The sequence below is a fragment of the Symphalangus syndactylus genome, chromosome 4, assembly GCF_028878055.3.
Source record: "Symphalangus syndactylus isolate Jambi chromosome 4, NHGRI_mSymSyn1-v2.1_pri, whole genome shotgun sequence".
NCBI lineage: Eukaryota > Metazoa > Chordata > Mammalia > Primates > Hylobatidae > Symphalangus > Symphalangus syndactylus.
In genome coordinates, this window is record NC_072426.2 from 155,075,957 (window position 1) to 155,095,039 (window position 19,083).

General features: G+C 38.0%; 1 protein-coding gene and 1 pseudogene across 1 annotated transcript in view; one reads left to right on the forward strand and one right to left on the reverse strand.

The window, feature by feature from the left end:
* Positions 1-19,083, forward strand: part of TENM3 (teneurin transmembrane protein 3) — a 2,305,387-nt gene that overhangs the window by 1,403,130 nt on the left and 883,174 nt on the right. The window lies entirely within an intron of this gene.
* Positions 14,109-15,830, reverse strand: LOC129480182 (cyclin-H-like; annotated as a pseudogene).

Sequence of the window (19,083 nt, forward strand, 5' to 3'; positions counted from 1 at the left end):
TATAAGATTAGGTACCCTTCAAAAAGGACTTGACAGAGGGAATTCGACCTTCTTACCCTTTGACATTCTGCCATGTGAGGACATAGCATTTGTCCAGGATAGACTGGACGCTCACCAGACACCAAACCTGCCAATGCTTTGATCTTGGACTTCCCAGCCTCCAAAACTGTGAAAAATAAATTTCTCTTCTTTGCAAATTACATAGTTTGTGGGATTTTGTTGTTGCAGCCCAACACAAAGGCACTTCCTATTTCAATGACTGTCTCCTATGGTACCTTGTTTCTATTAATTGCATATTTTGAAGTCAACTTTATTGCATCTCTCTCCCATCCCACACTCAGGTAGCCACTGTGTCCTAGTATACATGCTTCGCAAAGTTTCTGGTTTATTTCTCCTTCTCGTGTCATACTGTGGTTACTCTAATTTACCATCGTGACTTTACTTCTCATTTTTATTTTTTTTTTTTTTGAGACGGAGTCTCGCTCTGTCGCCCAGGCTGGAGTGCAGTGGCGCAATTTCGGCTCACTGCAAGCTCCGCCTCCCGGGTTCACGCCATTCTCCTGCCTCAGCCTCTCCGAGTAGCTGAGACTACAGGCGCCCGCCACCACGCCCGGCTAATTTTTTGTATTTTTAGTAGCGACGGGGTTTCACCGTGGTCTCGATCTCCTGACCTCGTGATCCGCCCGCCTCGGCCTCCCAAAGTGCTGGGATTACAAGCGTGAGCCACCGCGCCCGGCCTACTTCTCATTTTTAATAGTAGCTACCTAGTTTCTGAGTGTCACCATTTTATTTAATGGTGGTTATACAATAGAGTCATTTTCACCATGTATTCCATTTGTTAAAAATCTATATTAGCTTCTTTTGCATATTTGAATAAATTTGAAAGTTTCAACCCCACTTTAAGGATCCATATGAACTGGCCCCAGTTTACTTCCTCCATCTTGGAACATTCTTGAGGCATCCTAAGAGGAATGGTTTCTTGCCTCTTAGAGCACTCCTAGCCACCTTGGCCCCTCACATGCTCTGATTCACTCCTAGTCTTTTTTCTCTCTGTTTCTGCTAAATCCTACACATCTTTAATACTGAGCTCAAAATTTTCCCTCTCCATGAAGTTTGTCTGAATTAACATGAGCCCACGGTGGTTTTTCTCATGTTCTGAATTGCCTCTGAATGACACATATAGGCTGAAACTCTCTATACATATTCTAGGTTGCTTCCAAATTGTTTGCTAATTTATCATAAATATATGAATTTCCTCTCAAACAAGATTTAACATTCCAGAAGAGGAAGAATGGTGAATGGTACCATTTTAAAAGTGTGAATTCTACCATTGAATTTAAAAATAACTATTCCTAGTTTCTGGGATGTTTCCCCAATTCAGTTATTTCTAATCCCTGTGTGAGTATCAGAGGAACTAGGTCTTTAATGGCATAATCAGATCCCATGTCAAATAAATGACATTAAGAGTGTCATTAATATAATTCCGTATTCCCAGAGATGTTCTGGAAGGTTTATATGTATTCTCATTTATTATAAATACATTGAAGCATGCTTAAATGAAAAAGACTGAATAAAAATGAATTTAAATGATAAAAACGGTGTTCCATAAATGTAAGAATTAATGTCTACATTCTCATGTAACTCCAGGCAAAAATACAGAACAAGTGGGGTTCCACTCATGAACCCACACTCTGAACTTGTTTTGCATTATTCTGCCCACTAAAATTATACACCTATGTAATAGACCTGAATGTTAATTATTATTATAATGTTAATGTTATGATAATATAGCTAATAAATTACAGTCATCTAAGACACATTTCAAAAATATACAGGCAGGCATCTCTACTTCCACTTTCCCCTGCCCCCCCACCCCCACCATTCCTCTTAGGATGCATCCAGTATTTTGTGGTTTCCAAATTAGGTATCAATAAATGCAAAGATTTTTGCTTCTGCAATATCATCTGTGTAATATAAAATTCATTGACATTTATATTTGTGCTTTTATGAAGCTACTAATCCCAAATGAAATGTTCTCGTGAATATGCAAGGAAAATGCTTTTGTTAGTATTTGGTCTCGTTTCTACATTTGATCTGTATTTGGTTTTTAAATGATTAATCAGAATAGGAGAGCACAGCTGTAGGTTAAAATGTTTTAGCAACACAAGACAGTCCCACACTATACAGAGCCATCCCAATATTTTACCAAAGGCTTTGAAATAATTTGTAATTTTTCCTATCCATTTAAAATATGTATATTTTAGAGAACTATACACTTAGCAAAGCATTTTTATTGCTCATAAAACTACCAATAAACAAACATCAAACATAAAATGTTGTATTTTATATGTAGGAGGGAAAAAACAGGCTTGGTTAATCCTGTCTACATTTTTGAGAAGCTGAAAAAAAAATAGAGTTCTAGCAGGTAAGAAGAAAACACAGTTTTAAAACTAAACACCTGCAAAGAGAATGTCACCAACTATGAGCTTCTCATGTTTTTGGATAAGGAGCTGGTCTTCATTAATAGGATATGAGGCAATGATGATGTTACTAATTTAAGACTTCCTAATGAAGCAGCAACGCTGCCCTTTAACTTAAGCCTATATTCTGGTCATCATTAGCAGTAATGATGTCATGAGTAATGGCACTTTCTACCGTAATTACGTGAGGGCTAGTGATAAAAGTAAGAGCATGAAGGTAGCTCTAATTCTCTCAGAACCTTGTGCCGTGGAGACCTACCTGTACTGCTCAGACTTCACACAGAGATATTATCATTTACAGGCCTGGCATGACTGGCTTCACCAAAATAGTTCTCCATTATTTGTTGGCAGCTGATAAACCCATCAAAAGGTAACCAATAAGTAAGAACTTATTTGAAGAGTGACATTATCTTACTACTGTCAGGGAGTATGAGCAAAACAGCCATCGATTTATCATATTTATAACGAGAAGAAGTGATTGAAAGTAGAACTTTTTCTTTTGTTAAGGTCAGAACCCTAATCCAAAGCTGCAGAAGATTTGATGTCTTGTAAATGGTCAGTTTTATCTGAGAACTGGTTAGGGGCTTTGCCAAGTCAACAGTCTCCAAGTCAGTGGCAGAAAAAAAAAAAAAACAGGGAAATTAGAACTTTCTCCAGCTTACGATAGAATGATATGTCAGAATTCACGGATGCCACAGAGTAGGTGTCTGAGCGTGATTTGCATCCAGTTATGGATGTCACTGGTTGTAATGCATGCATATTTATGCACACAGTGTGCAAACGGGGCTAATGTTTATAAACATGAAAAATATTAGAAAATTCATTAATTAGAGTCATTTGTTCAATTCCACTGTCAATTTTAATCACTTGTTTCGATTGATGTCTCCTTTAGAAAGTCAATCCGCCATAGTTATGTATTTATTCAGCAAGAATCTTGTGTAGGGCTATCTTCTGCTTGACCTATAATGTTATTTCTAATAACATTCATTCATTTCATTCTAATAAGCAGGAGGTTAGGTTTAATACATTAACATATGCTGTTAAATTAATAAATACGTACTAACTGTTGGATTTCATTCCCTGTCAGTGGAAATAATGTGTTTGTATTGTATAAGTATGTGTCTATTGACTATTTTTTATCTTTTAGTGAGGGCCTAATCAAAATTAGTATTTTGGCAAATTTAAACATCTATAAAGGCTTAGGTCATTCCATGAGGCAAACAATAAGTTTCCTTCTGAATCAAACTATATAAGATATCCTAATTAACTTATCACTAGCTATTCCAGTAATAAACATTATCTCAGCATACACAGTTACACAGCAGTTCTAAGCACCCTCATTCAGTACACACTCGCGTTCCCAGTCTCGCAATTTTTCCATCTTTCCATCTTTTCTGTGCAACTTTCTATCTGGCTGATTTTTTTTTTTTTTTGAGACAGGATCTCGCTGTGTTGCCCAGGCTGGAGGGCAGTGGTGCAGTCATAGCTCACTGAAGTCTTGAACTCCCAGGCTCAAACAATCCTCCCTTCTCAGCCTCCTGAGTAGCTGGGACTACAGGCATGCCACCACAATATCCAGCTAATTTTTTAATTTTTTTATAGAGACAAGGTCTCACTATGTGGCCAGAGTGGTCTCAAACTCCTGGCCTCAGGTGATCCTCCTGCCTTAGCCTCCCAAAGTGCTGGGATTACAAGTGTGAGCCACTGTACCCAGCCTGATTGTATTCTTTATATAAACCTTTCCCCTCCGCCATGCCCACCTCAAAGTTTATTTTAATTGTGTCTCCATTGGCAAAAGTATGTTATATACCCAAGCTTTCTTTGACTGTTTAAAGGTAGTTGTTTTTCTTCATAGAACAGACTCACTTCCTGACATTCCACCTGCTAATTGCCTTCTCTACTGTTATTCCTACTGTGTCTAAAATGTAAGCACTCTGTTTAAAGAGCATAGCCTTTAATAGGCTTTTCTCCCCACTCCACTTACTGTCAAGTTCTGAATCAAGGGAAAGTGGGTATCCACGGCAGAGAGCAGGCCTTGGGCTTTAGGACAGTGGGTGAGTGATTTGTTGGGAAGTTAATGAATAAATAGTCTTTTTCCTCCAATCTGAAAGCTAGAGAATTGTTCAAGATTTTTTTTTCATTTCTATAAAAATGACCTTAAGTAAGTCACTTAATCCTTCTAGACCTCCATTCTGTTGCCTATGAAATGAAAGTGTTGAATAAACTCATCATGATGATCCCTTTTAAAATTAAAATTTGTGATTCTGAGATACCGTGCAAAGGATTTTTAAAAGAACCGAAAAGTTTTACTGAAGGTAAGAACAATGTTCTCAAAGACATCCTGGTATTTCTTGTAATTAAAATTTAGCGTTTGCTCTTCTTCCTGAAAGGTGACAGCACCAGCTTTCCCCAGATGCATCTCAAAGCCAGGTGAGAAAATAATAAGTGTGAACCATCCGAAGCCGTAGTACACGCTAAATGCACACACATGAGAAATGAGGATTCTCACAAAAAATGGAGGCATGCATTGACCACTGGGGTGTATTTGATGAGAGTGGAAGACCAGGGCTTATGGCCTCCAGCTCCCTTCTCTTCGCTGCTACAGCAGTGGGCTTAGGTGTTCCGAAGGAATGCTGTCTCTCAGTAGACACCAGCTTACCAGGCCCTTGGCCAGCCCCTGCCCAGATGCTCCAGCTGTTCCTCCTCCACACAGCTGGGCTCTGATTAATCCCAGGAGACCTTGCCTGGTAGAAAGAATCTGCAGCATCACAGACCTCTTACAGGGTGAGGGCCCAATTTAAACCCCAAGATATGTCTCCACACTGGGGGAGACCTTCTTCCTGGAAGTCATCTTTCAGAAATTGAAATTCTATTACCCACCTTGTGCATGCAGCCTTTGTTATCCATCCTAGCCCTGAAAAAGAACTCCTTCTTTTCACCCTGACATTCCCTTCCTGAAAAGGCTCGATTCCTCCATAGGGATTCACTCTAGCCCAATCGTTCCTTCTTCCCTTCAGTGGGCCAGCTCCAAAGCTGGCTATTTTTCACTAGTTCTGCCCCCAGATCTGTAGCCTAGCAGTTCAAACAAATTATTCAGCACATCAATTCAGCATTTCAAACATTATTTTGGCACAAATGAAGGGGTTAGTGGAATGGGTCTTATTGGCATCTTCCAATATTCAGCCCATTTTTTATCCATACCTCGTTGATTTTAGCTTTGACGGAGATATAAAGACATACTAAAGAGCATGAAATGTGTTATTAGTCAAAAGAAGAGCTCCTCCATCATTCTTGGCTAAGTGTATCCAGGAATACATTTACAAGTGACTATCCAATTAGTCTCTTCTGAACTAATTTCATACTAACTAAAAGGTAGAGCATTGTTCCATTTTTAAACTTGGCATTCTTATGATACTGACTTTAAGTTAAAATTTAGAAGCATCTTAGTTTTCTTACAGCTTTGCAAGAACAAAATTCATAGCATTGATCTAAGATTTTGATTCAAAAAGTTTATCATCTACATCTAAATCTGAAAGTTAGAGATCACTGGAAATACTGAGCTTTATTTTCTTCAATTTCAAGTGTTTGAGGAAATACTATTGGGCAAGGACTGTTTTTATGCCGGCCAGTGATAGTGACACACTTGTGTAAACAATGTATTTATTAACTGTATTGATGTTGGCATCTTCTAATGCCTTCAGCATTATCTGATCAATAAAGTTATTCATTCTTTCTTCCCCTCCTTTTCTTTTCTTATTCTAAACTTATATGGTTATGCTTCCATCAGAAATGGGCTTAAAAGACTTGCTCTGCCCTTATTCACTCATTAAATATCAAAATCCTCACCAAAACTGCCATCGCATTAGAGCAGTGTCAGAGCCATATGACTCACCAACGATTCTATTTCTCTATTTCTCTAACAACTGCAGTCAATGATGTAGGATCCATTAGAAATTCTTTCTTCATCTGCTGTAGGCTGATAAGATCAAGTAAAGCGGCTTTATTCACTTCATGCAATCCAACTTCATTGAAAAGAGAAAATGGAAAAGGATCAGTTCATACTAAAAATACTTTAGTGGTACTTCATTGCTTGTTTTTAAATATAATCTTTGAAAAAAACAGTAGTAGGTGAGTCAACACATCTGTAGCTACACACACACACATCTTTGTGATATTTCTGTCAACGGATAATAAAATAGTTACCGAATTCCAGTGTTTTATTCTAGGTGTTTTTACTGTTTTGTTCTACATTTTTACTCATCTCTTCTATATTTATATCTAAAGCCTGTTCATGGTTTATATTTCCCACTGATTAAATTTCCTCTGATTATTAACATAAAGGAAAGGAAAGTGAAGGTGGTCTAAGACCCATCAACTTTGCTTATTCACATTTTCATGATCAGTAGAATATTCTCTGGTCCCACTGAAATGTATATTGCTATGTGTTCTAATCAGCAAACTTGAACTCCCCCAACTCAATAAGCTTCCTGGCATTCATCTTTCTGAATTAAGATGTTTGAAGGTTTTCATATAACCCATTACTCTATCAGACCAGACCCCTTTCTAAATTTCTGTTGGGAAAATATTCTTTGTGGTAAATACCTCCTTTAATATTTTTCATCTGTCATGTGTATGTGATTCCAAGGGCCCAAACTTTCTGCTTGTAATAATATTTCAAAATTTTTACCATTAAATGCATTTCATTCACTATTTTTCAAAGTAAGTGGTATTTTGGAGATACTGCAATTACATCTTTTATTTTGTTGTTTACTGATTCTAAAAAAAGAACATTCTGCTGAAATGATGAAGCAGTTGCCAAATTATAAGGTAGTCTTTAATGTATTATTTAACTTTTATTATTTAACAATTTGTAAAAAAAAAAAAGCAACAATTTTACATTACCGTATTATTCATTGTAATGGAGATTTTTGTTCTCTACATTCTAAAATATTTATACTGAATATTTTCAAAGATTTAATCTAAAAATAATACCAATAATTTGGGCTAATGTTTTTTTTTCCAGAGAAAATAAGTAAAAATCATGTGATTTTTTATGTCACTTTTAACACTGTCTTCTTCTTTTAACAGTTTTTGAATATTTTGAACTGAAAGTACTAGATTAATTAGAAGACCAGTTCTAGGTCCACATGTTATCTCAGAAGTTAAAAGTAAAAAATCTTGAGGTATATATTGTCTTTTTATCCTTAAGACTTAGGTAAAAGAATTTAATTTTGCTTTTATTTGCTTATAAATTTAAAAATTAAGGAATATTTAAGAACTACAAGAATTAGAGAAACATAGAAAGAAAAATATTTGATACAGTATTTACAAAAAAGTGAAAGAAAACCAACAATTTTTAAACTAATTTTACCCAATTCTTTATGAGGGTTTTTTTAAATTTGTTTTGTTGTTTTGTTTTTTGTTTTGTTTTGTTTTGTTTTTTGTTTTTTGGGTTTTTTTTGAGACAGAGTCTCGCTCTGTCACTAGGCTGGAGTGCAGTGGCGGGATCTCAGCTCACTGAAACCTCTGCCTCCCGGGTTCAAGCAATTCTCCTGCCTCAGCCTCCTGAGTAGCTGGGACTACAGGCGTGCACCACCACACCCAGCTGATTTTTGTATTTTTAGTAGAGACGGGGTTTCACCATGTTGGCCAGGATGGTCTCAATCTCTTGACCTCGTGATCCTCCCGCCTCAGCCTCCCAAAGTGGTGGGATTACAGGCTATGTTTTTTGTATAGGATCCTAACAGTATTTTTAACAACTACCGTGAATGGTTTATTCTTGAAGTAAACCTATTTTTTTCCCACTGACCTTTTTTCTTGATTTTTAAAAATTTTAGGACAAATTTTTTAACCTTTCATTTTATATTGGTTGTAGTATTTATTGCTATAATTAATTTAGCAGAGAGATGTTCTCACACACTCATAAATTCATGAAAATAACAACTTCTATGCTGAAATTTTTCACACTTCATCACAGCCCAAATATGAGTTTATCTTCAAAATTTGAGGAAGATCTTAAATCTTCATTGATTTATGAGAACATTTTAAAGGCATCCTGATTGCCAATGCCAAAAATATTTTGGCTTCTTAGATTAATTTAGATTCAAAAATAGCTTAACTTACTCTTCAAATTTAGTGGAAAAACTTTTTCCATTAAGAGTTTTAATTAAGTAAAAAAATATGTCATTTTTAATCACTTTGCCTGGTTATCATCCTTCAAAATTTCACAAAAACTTAAAGGAAAGTAAATAAATTTTGACTCAAGATGTATTAAAATAATATTAGTTGAAAATCAGTATATTCTTTCACATATCATATATAAATATGGTCCAATACCAAACATTCAGCAGTTCCAATATGTATATTTGTTGTTTGTTTCCCATTTAAGCTATACCTATATATATATCTCCAGTTCACAACAGACATATCTAGAGATTTAGAATTTCAGTCTCGACTTGAAACTGACCCTCTTGCAATATACTCTTGAAGTCTCCAAGCCCCTTGAGTCCTCTTTTTCCTTCAGTGCAATTCAATAAATTCAATTCCACAAGCATTAATTGGGCCTCTGCTCTGTGTAAAGCACTCAGTGTGAAGTGCAACAAAGAATAGGCTTCCGTCTTTCTCCTCCGTGATTTCACCACAGGAGAAACCTGCTCCCTCCCTTTCCCCCGGAGCACCAGAGCTGCCAGTAGTATCATTGAGAACAGAATTATAACATCTGGATATTGCTAGTTTCTTTATTCTCTCTCAAGTGGCAAATCAGTTCAATGAGAGGCATCTATTGCTGCCTGAGTTTTTGTGCACCTGCCTACGTGTGCACACACTCCCACTTCCATCATTTTCTCCAAGGCAAGTAGACTTCCATATTTTTAACTTTCTTTCAGATTGGAGCCCAATTTTTAGGTACAGAGAGGAAACCAATGATGCTGACATGCAGCAAACCTTCTCAATGATCAAGGGACAAGAAGAATTTGACACTAAGCTTCCTCCCCAAAATCATAGCCCTTCTATAACTAAGAAACTTCTAATGGTGTGAGGGGCCCCACGTATATTCCACCTCTGTACCAAAAAAAAATATATGAGCCTGTCTGTCATGATGAATCAAAATGCTGGATGGAATCACACGGCCAAAGTCACCTGGTGATGTCACTCATGGAGTGACCATATCCACTACTCACGCCACCCTAGTAAGGATCTTGAAATAAATTTTGCAATTCCTCTGCCACAAGGGAAAAACCCAACCAAAACCAAGCCTCCAGCCTGTCCTCTGGGGCTACCCAGAATGGGATCCACCTTTGAGGGTAAATTCAATATTTGATCTCCCAAATGAAAGGAAAAGGCATCAGTGTTGGCCAAAACAGTTCTTTAGATGAGCCTCTGATCCTGCCTACAAGAATTATTTTAGAGATTTCCAATGGAAATTACTCAATATGTCGTGAGAGTCTATGAGATTTATGATCTTTCTTCCATGGCATGTGCTCTATAATATTTGCAGATATTTACTGAAAATACTCACAGCTGAAAGCCCCTAACACACCCCTCACATCAGCACACACATTTCCACTTTCTTTCCAGCTGCCCGCTATATTTAAAATCACAGAATTTCACCGCAATGTTTTCCCACTTTTGGATCTTGTTTAGTGTAAAGTTATGGATTAAAATATAAAATACCAGCAAAAATACCGGGTATATCAGAGTCTTCAAATTATTATTATAAAGTAAATTTTTATGTTTTTATCAAGTTTTCACATCCTTCATTCCCCCCCAAAAAAACTGCAAAAGGATTATTTAGTAAGTTCTTTTTCCCCTCTTCTGTAATGGGAATTTTCACTCATATGACTTAGATAATATGTAACAAAGAAGTACATTACAGGACTGGATAGTGTTAATCGAATTAGAGCCATATGATGCCAGACATAAACGTATGGCTTTGCATAAAAATCTGGAAGTCCATATGTTCTCAATAAAGAGGTAAATGCATGTGCATGTGAGCATACACACACACACACACACACACACACACATATAAAATTTGGAGATAGGTATATTTGTGTATCTTAAAAGAGCCAAAAAAACCCCTATTAAAAGAGCAGAAAATTTGTTTAAGTTCCTTGTATATTCTGGATATTAGACCTTTATCAGATGGGTAGATTGCAAAAATGTTCTCCCATTCCATAGGTTGCCTGTTCACTCTGATGATAGTTTCTTTTGCTGTGCAGAAGCTCTTTAGTTTAATTAGATCCCATTTGTCAATTTTGACTTTTTTTGTAATTGCTTTTGGTGTTTTCGTCATGAAGTCTTTGCCCCAAAGGACTATAAATCATTCTACTATAAAGACACATGCACACGTATGTTTATTGCAGCACTGTTTGCAATAGCTAAGACTTGGAACCAACCCAAATGCCCATCAATGATAGACTGGATAAAGAAAATGTGGCACATATACATCATAGAATGCTATGCAGCCATAAAAAAGAATAAATTCATGTCCTTTGCAGGGACATGGATGAAGCTGGAAGCCATCATACTCAGCAAACTAATACAGGAACAGAAAACCAAACACCACTTGTTCTCACTCATAAGTAGAAATTGAACAATGAGAACACAGGGAGGGGAACATTACATACCACGGCCTGTCAGGGGGTGGGGGGCAAGGTGAGGGAGAGCATTAGGATAAATACCTAATGCATGTTATCCAGACACACACACATTTAGATATTCAAAGCATGTGCTCTTGGAAAACAGGAAGTTTTTTCACATGATACTGAGTGATGAGGTGAAGATTAACTGAAAGTAGCATTCATTGTAGAATATTTAAGAACATTGTGTTTTACAATTGGTATTGATTTCAGCATCAGCTGTAGGAATATAACTTTTTAATTTTAAGTTTGGGGAAAAATGCTTCTATTCTTTCACAGTTTGATTGCTTTATCCCATGAGTGGTTTCCTACTGAGGAAAAGAGAAGGCCTTAATTTACTCAACAAATAGTCACTGGATGCCCCACCTAGTACTAGGGATCCTATTCACCACACTCTCTTAAGGAAGCATCTATATTGCTTTAAAATCTACTTAATTTCTGATTTAAAAAAAACACTCAATTTCTGAATTAGTTTTTATGTATGTATATATATTTGCTATAGATTGTTCAACTCTTCCACCAATTTGAAGAAAAAAATAACCTGGGAGGAAAGAACATTTACCTTCTCACTCTGCAGTTGAACAGTGTCTAGAATTGTATTATGCATACAGAAAGTGCTCTGTAAGAGTCTGAATTTCTAAGAAACAAGTTCAACAGCTGATGCCTGCGACTGTTCCTGTCCCCTCCTTTTCTTGGCTAGAGATAGGAGTGACTGGTAGCAATTCCAGCTTCATTAGGCGATACTCACCTCTGGCCCAGCCTGTCATCTCTCCAACAGAACACATCATCCCTAATCAACTCAAACCAATTACTGTGTGACTTTGGGTAATTAACCTCCCTGTGTCTCAGTCTCAACTTCTGTAAAGTGCAGGACTTGCAAAATATTGCTGCTAAGGTCCTTCCATACCTAAAACACCTTTGGTCTAAAAATACATCACCTTGGGAAGCAAGCTTCCTTCCTTGCAAGTCAAGATTTGAATGCAACCTGGGGCCCCGAGGAGGGACCCTCCTGGTTCTACCCCTACTGTGCTGGCTACACCTTCTGATCTGACTGATGCATCCTCATTCTGGGCCTGACTAAGTGTGTGACCCAGGGCTCAATCCTCTTGCCTCTTCTTTTTCATTCTGCACTTGAGTCTTTGATGAGTTCAACTCCATGGCTTTAGATGTTGTCTCTATAAAACAATGATTTCCATTTATATCTCTAGCCCCAGCCTCTCCCTTGAACTCCAGATGTGTATATAACTGTCCATTCAACATCTCCTCTTGGATGTTCTTTGGGCATCTAAAACTTAAGTTGAAAACTGAGCTCTTGATATCCACTTCCATATTTACTGCAAAAACTTGATAGTCTTAAGTACCAAGATCTCTTCCGAAGCCTGCAGCCCCAGAGCATCCCCACGATCTGACTGTTTCACATCCTCCACCGCCACCACCTTTGGATGCAAGCCACTATCAGTCCTCATATGATCTACGGAGGATCTAACACCCTCCTGACTCTCTCCTGCTTCTTCTCTTTCTTCCCCAGAGCCTATGACCCACCTAGCAGCCTTTTAGAACCAAGCGGATCATGTAACTTACAAGATTAAAATATTCTAAGGATAAACACTTGAGGTGATAGATGCCCCAATCACTCTGATTTGATCATTATCCATTGTATGCCTGTATCAAAACATCACATGTACCCCATAATTATATAAAACTAGTATGTGCCCACACAGATTAAAAATAAAAAAATTTAAAAGACAATTCCAAGGATTTCTGATCACAATTAAAATCTAGGTGTTTATGGCCTACAAGGCCTAAAGGGATGTGACCCCTGGAAAACTCTCAAGTCTCTGTCACTCATTCACTGACCTCTTTGTCACAACACTCTGTCCTGGCTGCCAGCCATGTTCCTCCCTCAAATGCTCCATGATTCTCTCTTTCACTGCATCCAGGTCCCTGCCGGAGAACCGTCTCTTTGTTCCAAGCTATATAAAATAGTGATATGGTTTGTCTTTGTGTCCCCACCCAAATCTCATCTTAGAGCTCCCATAATTCCCATGATGTGGGAGGGACCACGTGGGAGATGATTGAATCATGGAGGAGGTGGGTCTTTTCCCAAGCTGTTCTCGTGATAGTGAATGAGTCTCACGAACTCTGATAGTTTTAAAAATGGAAGTTTCCCTGCACAAGCTCTCTTTGCCTGCCGCCATCCATGTAAGATGTGACTTGCTCCTCCCTTACCTTCTGCCTTGATTGTGAGGCCTCCCCAGCCACATGGAACTATAAGTCAAATAAGTCTTTTGTAAATTGCCCAGTCTCAGGTATGTCTTTATCAGCAGTGTGAAAACAGACTAATACAGATAGTACATGCTCCTGTGTTTTCTCTATTCTTCTGCCTTGCCTTATTTTTTACAGCACATATTGTTCCTGGCATAATTATATATATTTGAGTGCGTATTTCTTATCTCCTTCACTTACTGGTGGTAAGCCTTCATAAGAGCAGATTTGCTTTGTTTACAACATAGATACCAAGTATCTACAACAGTGCCAGACACATAGTAGGCATCTAACAAATATATATTAGACCAGGACTCACAGCCTTGATTCATGAATTCCAGCTGCTGGGCAAATCTAACCTGTGCTGCTGAGGTGACCCCATGGAAGAGCTCAGTTCTGAAGGATTTCCTAACGTGACACATGATAAGGATAGTAACAACACATGCCCACTATGTTGCAGATAATGAGCTGAGCTTTTTTTTTTTTTTCTGGCTTTTTTGAAGATGTTTTCTTTTACATGAACTACTATGAAAGAAAAAAATTAGATAACAAATAGAAATGTTTAACGTTTTGATGTTTTCATATGATATACTATGTATTTATTTATTCATTCCTTCTGTCACCCAGGCTGGAGTGCAGTGGCACAACCACAGCTCGCCTTCAAAGCCTGGTATGCTTCCTAATTCTCTTGATTAGTTAACATTGACAAGTCAACTTGAAATGGCTAGAGAGAGTCTACCAGGTCATCATCAGTCTATTCTTCCTCCTCATGTCTGGATTTCTTTGAGACATCATCATTATCTTCACAGCCTTTCCTCTTCTTCATAATTACATTAAGTGCAAGCTCAGCAGAATGACATTGCTCCAACTTCAGTTTCAGAACAGCAGCTTCTTCAGATCTGGGTGGTACACACTTTTTTACTCAATTTCTCATGCTTTTCATTATATCTAGTAACTGTGACAAGCAAGTTCTGTTCTCTCTCAACATCAGACTGTCCAATAAATAACTTTCCATAGTAATTCCAGCCCTGAAGGCACTAGATAAAATGGCAGGCAGGGCAATTTGGGAAGGTGTGTATAAATGGTAAGCAGCCACCAATGTGATTCTATTAAGAAGTTCATCATCTGTTTTCCTCAAAATGTCTGGATTCTCCAGCATTGCATAGTAAGTCTTTAAATCAGTGAGGAAGCACTCCAGTGGTCTATAGGGGTTGTGGACAGTCAGATGGAAATTGAAGTTGCTGTGTAAAATGTAGTTCATATTCCAAACTCTGTTCAAGTGTCTCCTCCTGTACAAGAGAACTCTCCCGAAGGTTTCTAACAAAGTGGGGACTAGATACATTCAGTTTATCTACTTTGTAGGCCAAAAATGCACATGTGAGCATTATTATCCAGGAGTGATAGTTATTACTTACTTACCTTACTTAATCTTCAAGAAAAAACTACCTCAGATTCTCCTTTTAAGATGAGAAACCAGAAGGGTGGGCTTCACAGTTAAGAAGTAAGTGATGAAGCACAGACTGTGTGCTCCTAAGTTTCTCGCTTTAACACAGAGCACAAACTCAAATGCCAACAGGGCCAAGCCATATTGAAAATGAGGGCTACAGATTGGGAATCATCCAATGGCCTTTCTTGCTTTTTCTTGTTTCTTGGCTTTGTTTTTGTTTAGAGATGGGTCTTGCTATGTTGCCCAGACTGGACTGGAACTCCTGGGCCCAAGCGATCCTCTCGCTTCTGCCTCCCGAGTAGCTGGGACTACAGGCATGTGCCACCACTGTACTAGGCTTCCTCATGCTTTCTTTGGTCAACTCATTTTTTTATTTTTTAATTTTTTTGTGATGGAGTCTCACTCTGTCGCCCAGGCTGGAGTGCCCTGGCACAATCTTGGCTCACTGCAACCTCCACCTCATGGGTTCAAGCGATTCTCCTGCCTCAGCCTCCCCAGTAGCTGGGATTACAGGCACCCACCACCACACCCAGCACACGGCACCACACTCTATTTTTAGTAGAGATGGGGGTTTCACCACGTTGGCCAGGCTGGTCTCGAACTCCTGACCTCAGGTGATTCGCCTGCCTCTGCACCCAGCCAGTCAACTCACTTTTAATAGAAATGAGAGTGCAGATAGGTATTTCTCTGTCATTAAAAAAAAGTGGCAGTCACTAATTCATGATGATGCTTCAAAGTAGGGGTGCGACAGGGAGCCAGGAGGACTGTGGCAAGTTGGAGTGTGTGGGCAAATCCTGAAAGGGAAGCTCCCACGTGTCCCTAACCAGTTGGTGCCATGAAGTAAGAATAACCCAGAGCAGCCAAATCTTCCACTTCCTCAAAAGAAACTAGAAATTCAGATTTTTCTATGAAATCTCCCAAGGTTTTCAATGTTAGGTAAACACGGACAAGCACTAGAGACCATACAAGGCTAGTCTGCAGGCCAGGACACAGAGGCATGTCAGCCCACAGACACCCTGGTTGTAAATCCTGGCCAGAGTCCTGTGCTGGGTATTACAGTGAAGGGATGAGACGTGGAGAAGGGAAGAGGGAGAGAAGGTGACATGAGAGACAACTCAGAGATACATCATAAGGAAGGAAGGAAAGGCAAACACAAGACAATGCCATTTCCCTGTGAGATCATTACCTCCAGAAGCTCTCAGAGGAGGGAGAATTATGCCCATCTGGGGCGGCCAACGCGGGAATCATAGAGCAAGTGGGATCTGAGCAGATCCTGAGCGAGGCCAACTGCTTGAATGAGTAGAAAGGTACCTCCGTGTTTCAAGATTCAGACGAAACAATGAACGTGTCATGTTCTGAAATGCATGAGACACTCTACACATTTAAAGAAGTATTTACTATTTACAAACTAGAACCGGCATCATACATGAAGTTTATATTGTCTATTTCTTGCGCATAAGGGTTTGTTACCATCTTATTAAGACAACATGTATTTTTGACTAGAGTGCTAAAGCTATACAAGTTCTATTTTTAAATCAAATGGTCGTATGTTTATATTTCAGACCTGGGAGTGCAAGTCACTGTATTTGTCTTATTCCATCCTTTCTTCCTTTGCATTTATTTATAGTTTCTTTGCTGAAAAAAAATCAGTTAATTCTTAGGTTGTTAGTTCCATAAAGGCAGTTTTGAAAATTCAATGTGCCCATATATTTTAAAGTGACTTTCAATAATTAGGGACTGATTCGAAATGTCTAGTAGTGACAGTTTCTCTTTGGCTTTCGGTAACCTTTCTGTCCTCAGTCTGGCAGCTGAAGGTTTTTGGTTTGTGGCTTTTAAAGTGGTGTTAAGGGACATATTTCTGCCTGAGAACACAGCTGTCCACCCACACATAACCCAACTACACTGTGCTCATGCAATTATAAATTCAATAATAATTTAATTTTAAAATATTTAAATTTAATATTTACATTCCATATTGGGTGATACGTTTTAAAGACAGCAATTTTCTGATGAATGTTTTTAATTTTAAGCACTCTAATATAAGGAATAATAAAAATGACATTTTAGACTATTCTGAATTTAGGAGCATAAATAGAGAAATTCGAGGCCCAGTTTTCAAGAATAGATGCTAACAGAATAAACAAAATTAAACCTGTCATTATGTAAAATTTTTATTCGCCCTGCGCATGATATTTTAATATGCATTTTATGGCGTTTGTAGGAAGTTTAATTTTTCATTTGGAGTAAAAGATAGTGTTACACAGTATAGGTGATAAATCAGGTTATCATAGTTATGTGTGTGACCCTTAAAAGGTGAACACACTAAATATACCTCAAAGACACAGCCATTAACCTTAAAGTGGATTGCAGATTTGACCTGTGGGAAAAAGAAGTGCAAGCAAGGTGTAGAGGTTTTTATTAATACTCCCACTATTTGGCTATAGGTATTAGAATATTTGAACATAACATTTATAGGCTAGCTCCATAGAGTCTCCTGGAAATCTTCATTTCACTGGTTTTGCAACTTGACTTCTGCCTTCCCTTGCTGAATTCATTTCTGACTGTCATACTACTGGCACCTAGAAGAATTTATCTCGGCTTTTTTAACAAGCCTTCAGCTAACTGTTTTCCCTACACACCTTATCAATTCCCACTTGTGTATCTTCACTCCTGTCATTAAGACAATAAACAATGGAGTGAGTCAGATGATGGGAATTTAAATTCCAGTTCTGCTATCATTTAGCCCTGTGTCTTTGTGCAAATTATTTAATCTCTGTGATTTTGAATATCTTTATTCATAAAATAAACACCTTCTATGGTATTGTGGGGACTAAATCAGGTGGGTCTATTCCCCACATCTTGACCACAGAATGTTTGTTGCCACAGATAAAGCCCCATACTGAAATGGGCTGATTAGAAACACAGTCCCTGTTCAGCTCATCTAGCTCACCTTGGGCAAATCATCAGAATTCCCTAGGTCCAGCCGCCTCACCCAACAACTCAGGGGGCAGACATGGTGACTCAGCCCGGCTGCTGTTCTTCCAGATCCACATGCTCATTGCCTCAGCACAGCTGGGGAGAATTTCCCCACCCACATCATACTATATTTGTTCATGTATTATCCAGTAATGATTTTTTAGATTTTAAAAAGCAATATGATGCAATGAACAAGAGCTGCCTTCCAATCCTTCTACGCCTACACGCTAGGTGTTCGCGGGCAAAGGAAACAGCAGGTACTTGATAAAAGCTGATTACATACTCTCCCCAATACGGTGTATAGCATTAACCTACGCAATACCAAATCACTACAAGCAGCACATCTTCTAGACTTAATTTTTCTTTGAGTCTATGACTGAATGTTGGTATTCTTTGTATGATGACAAAGCACTTGAACCTGGGAGGTGGAGGTTGCAGTGAGCCGAGATTGTGCCACTGCACTCCAGCCTGAGCGAAAGAGCAGGACTGTATCTCAAAAAAAAAAAATGTATATATATACACATATATACATATATATATACATATATACACATATATATAGACATGTATATACACATATATATATTAAATATACATATGTGTGTATATATATAAATACACGTGTGTGTGTGTGTGTATATATATATATATATATATTTTTTTTTTTAGAGAGGAGTCTCACTATGTTGTCCAGGCTAGTCTGGAACTTCTAGGCTTATGTCAATATATCCACTGAAATTTTATAGAATTTTTTACATTTATTTTCAGGTTATATATTAGTTTTTTAAACAAATGTATACAAAAGAATATCAAAAAGTCTCATTGTTATATTATTCATGTTACTCTTGCTATTTTTATAAAGAAAATAAAACGTATACAAATGTAGACACATGTGTGACATAAAGTAATGACACCTTCCTGTCCTCAATTATTCTATTCTAAGTTGGTCGTTTTATCAGTTTTATGTTTTAGTCCAGAATATATCTGTGCATATATATAGTAGCCTATGTGCACACACATTCTTTTCTTATTTATACCTTATAACATGCTAAATAAGTGCTCTATACCTCACTTTTTACTCTTTATAAAATATATATACAGGCCGGGCGCAGTGGCTTGCGCCTGTAATCCCAGCACTTTGAGAGGCTGAGGACAGATCCTGAGGTCAGGAGTTCAAGACCAGCCTGGCCAATATGGTGAATCTCCACCTCTACTAAAAATACACCTGTAGTCCCAGCTACTTGGGAGTCTGAGGCAGGAGAATCACTTGAACCTG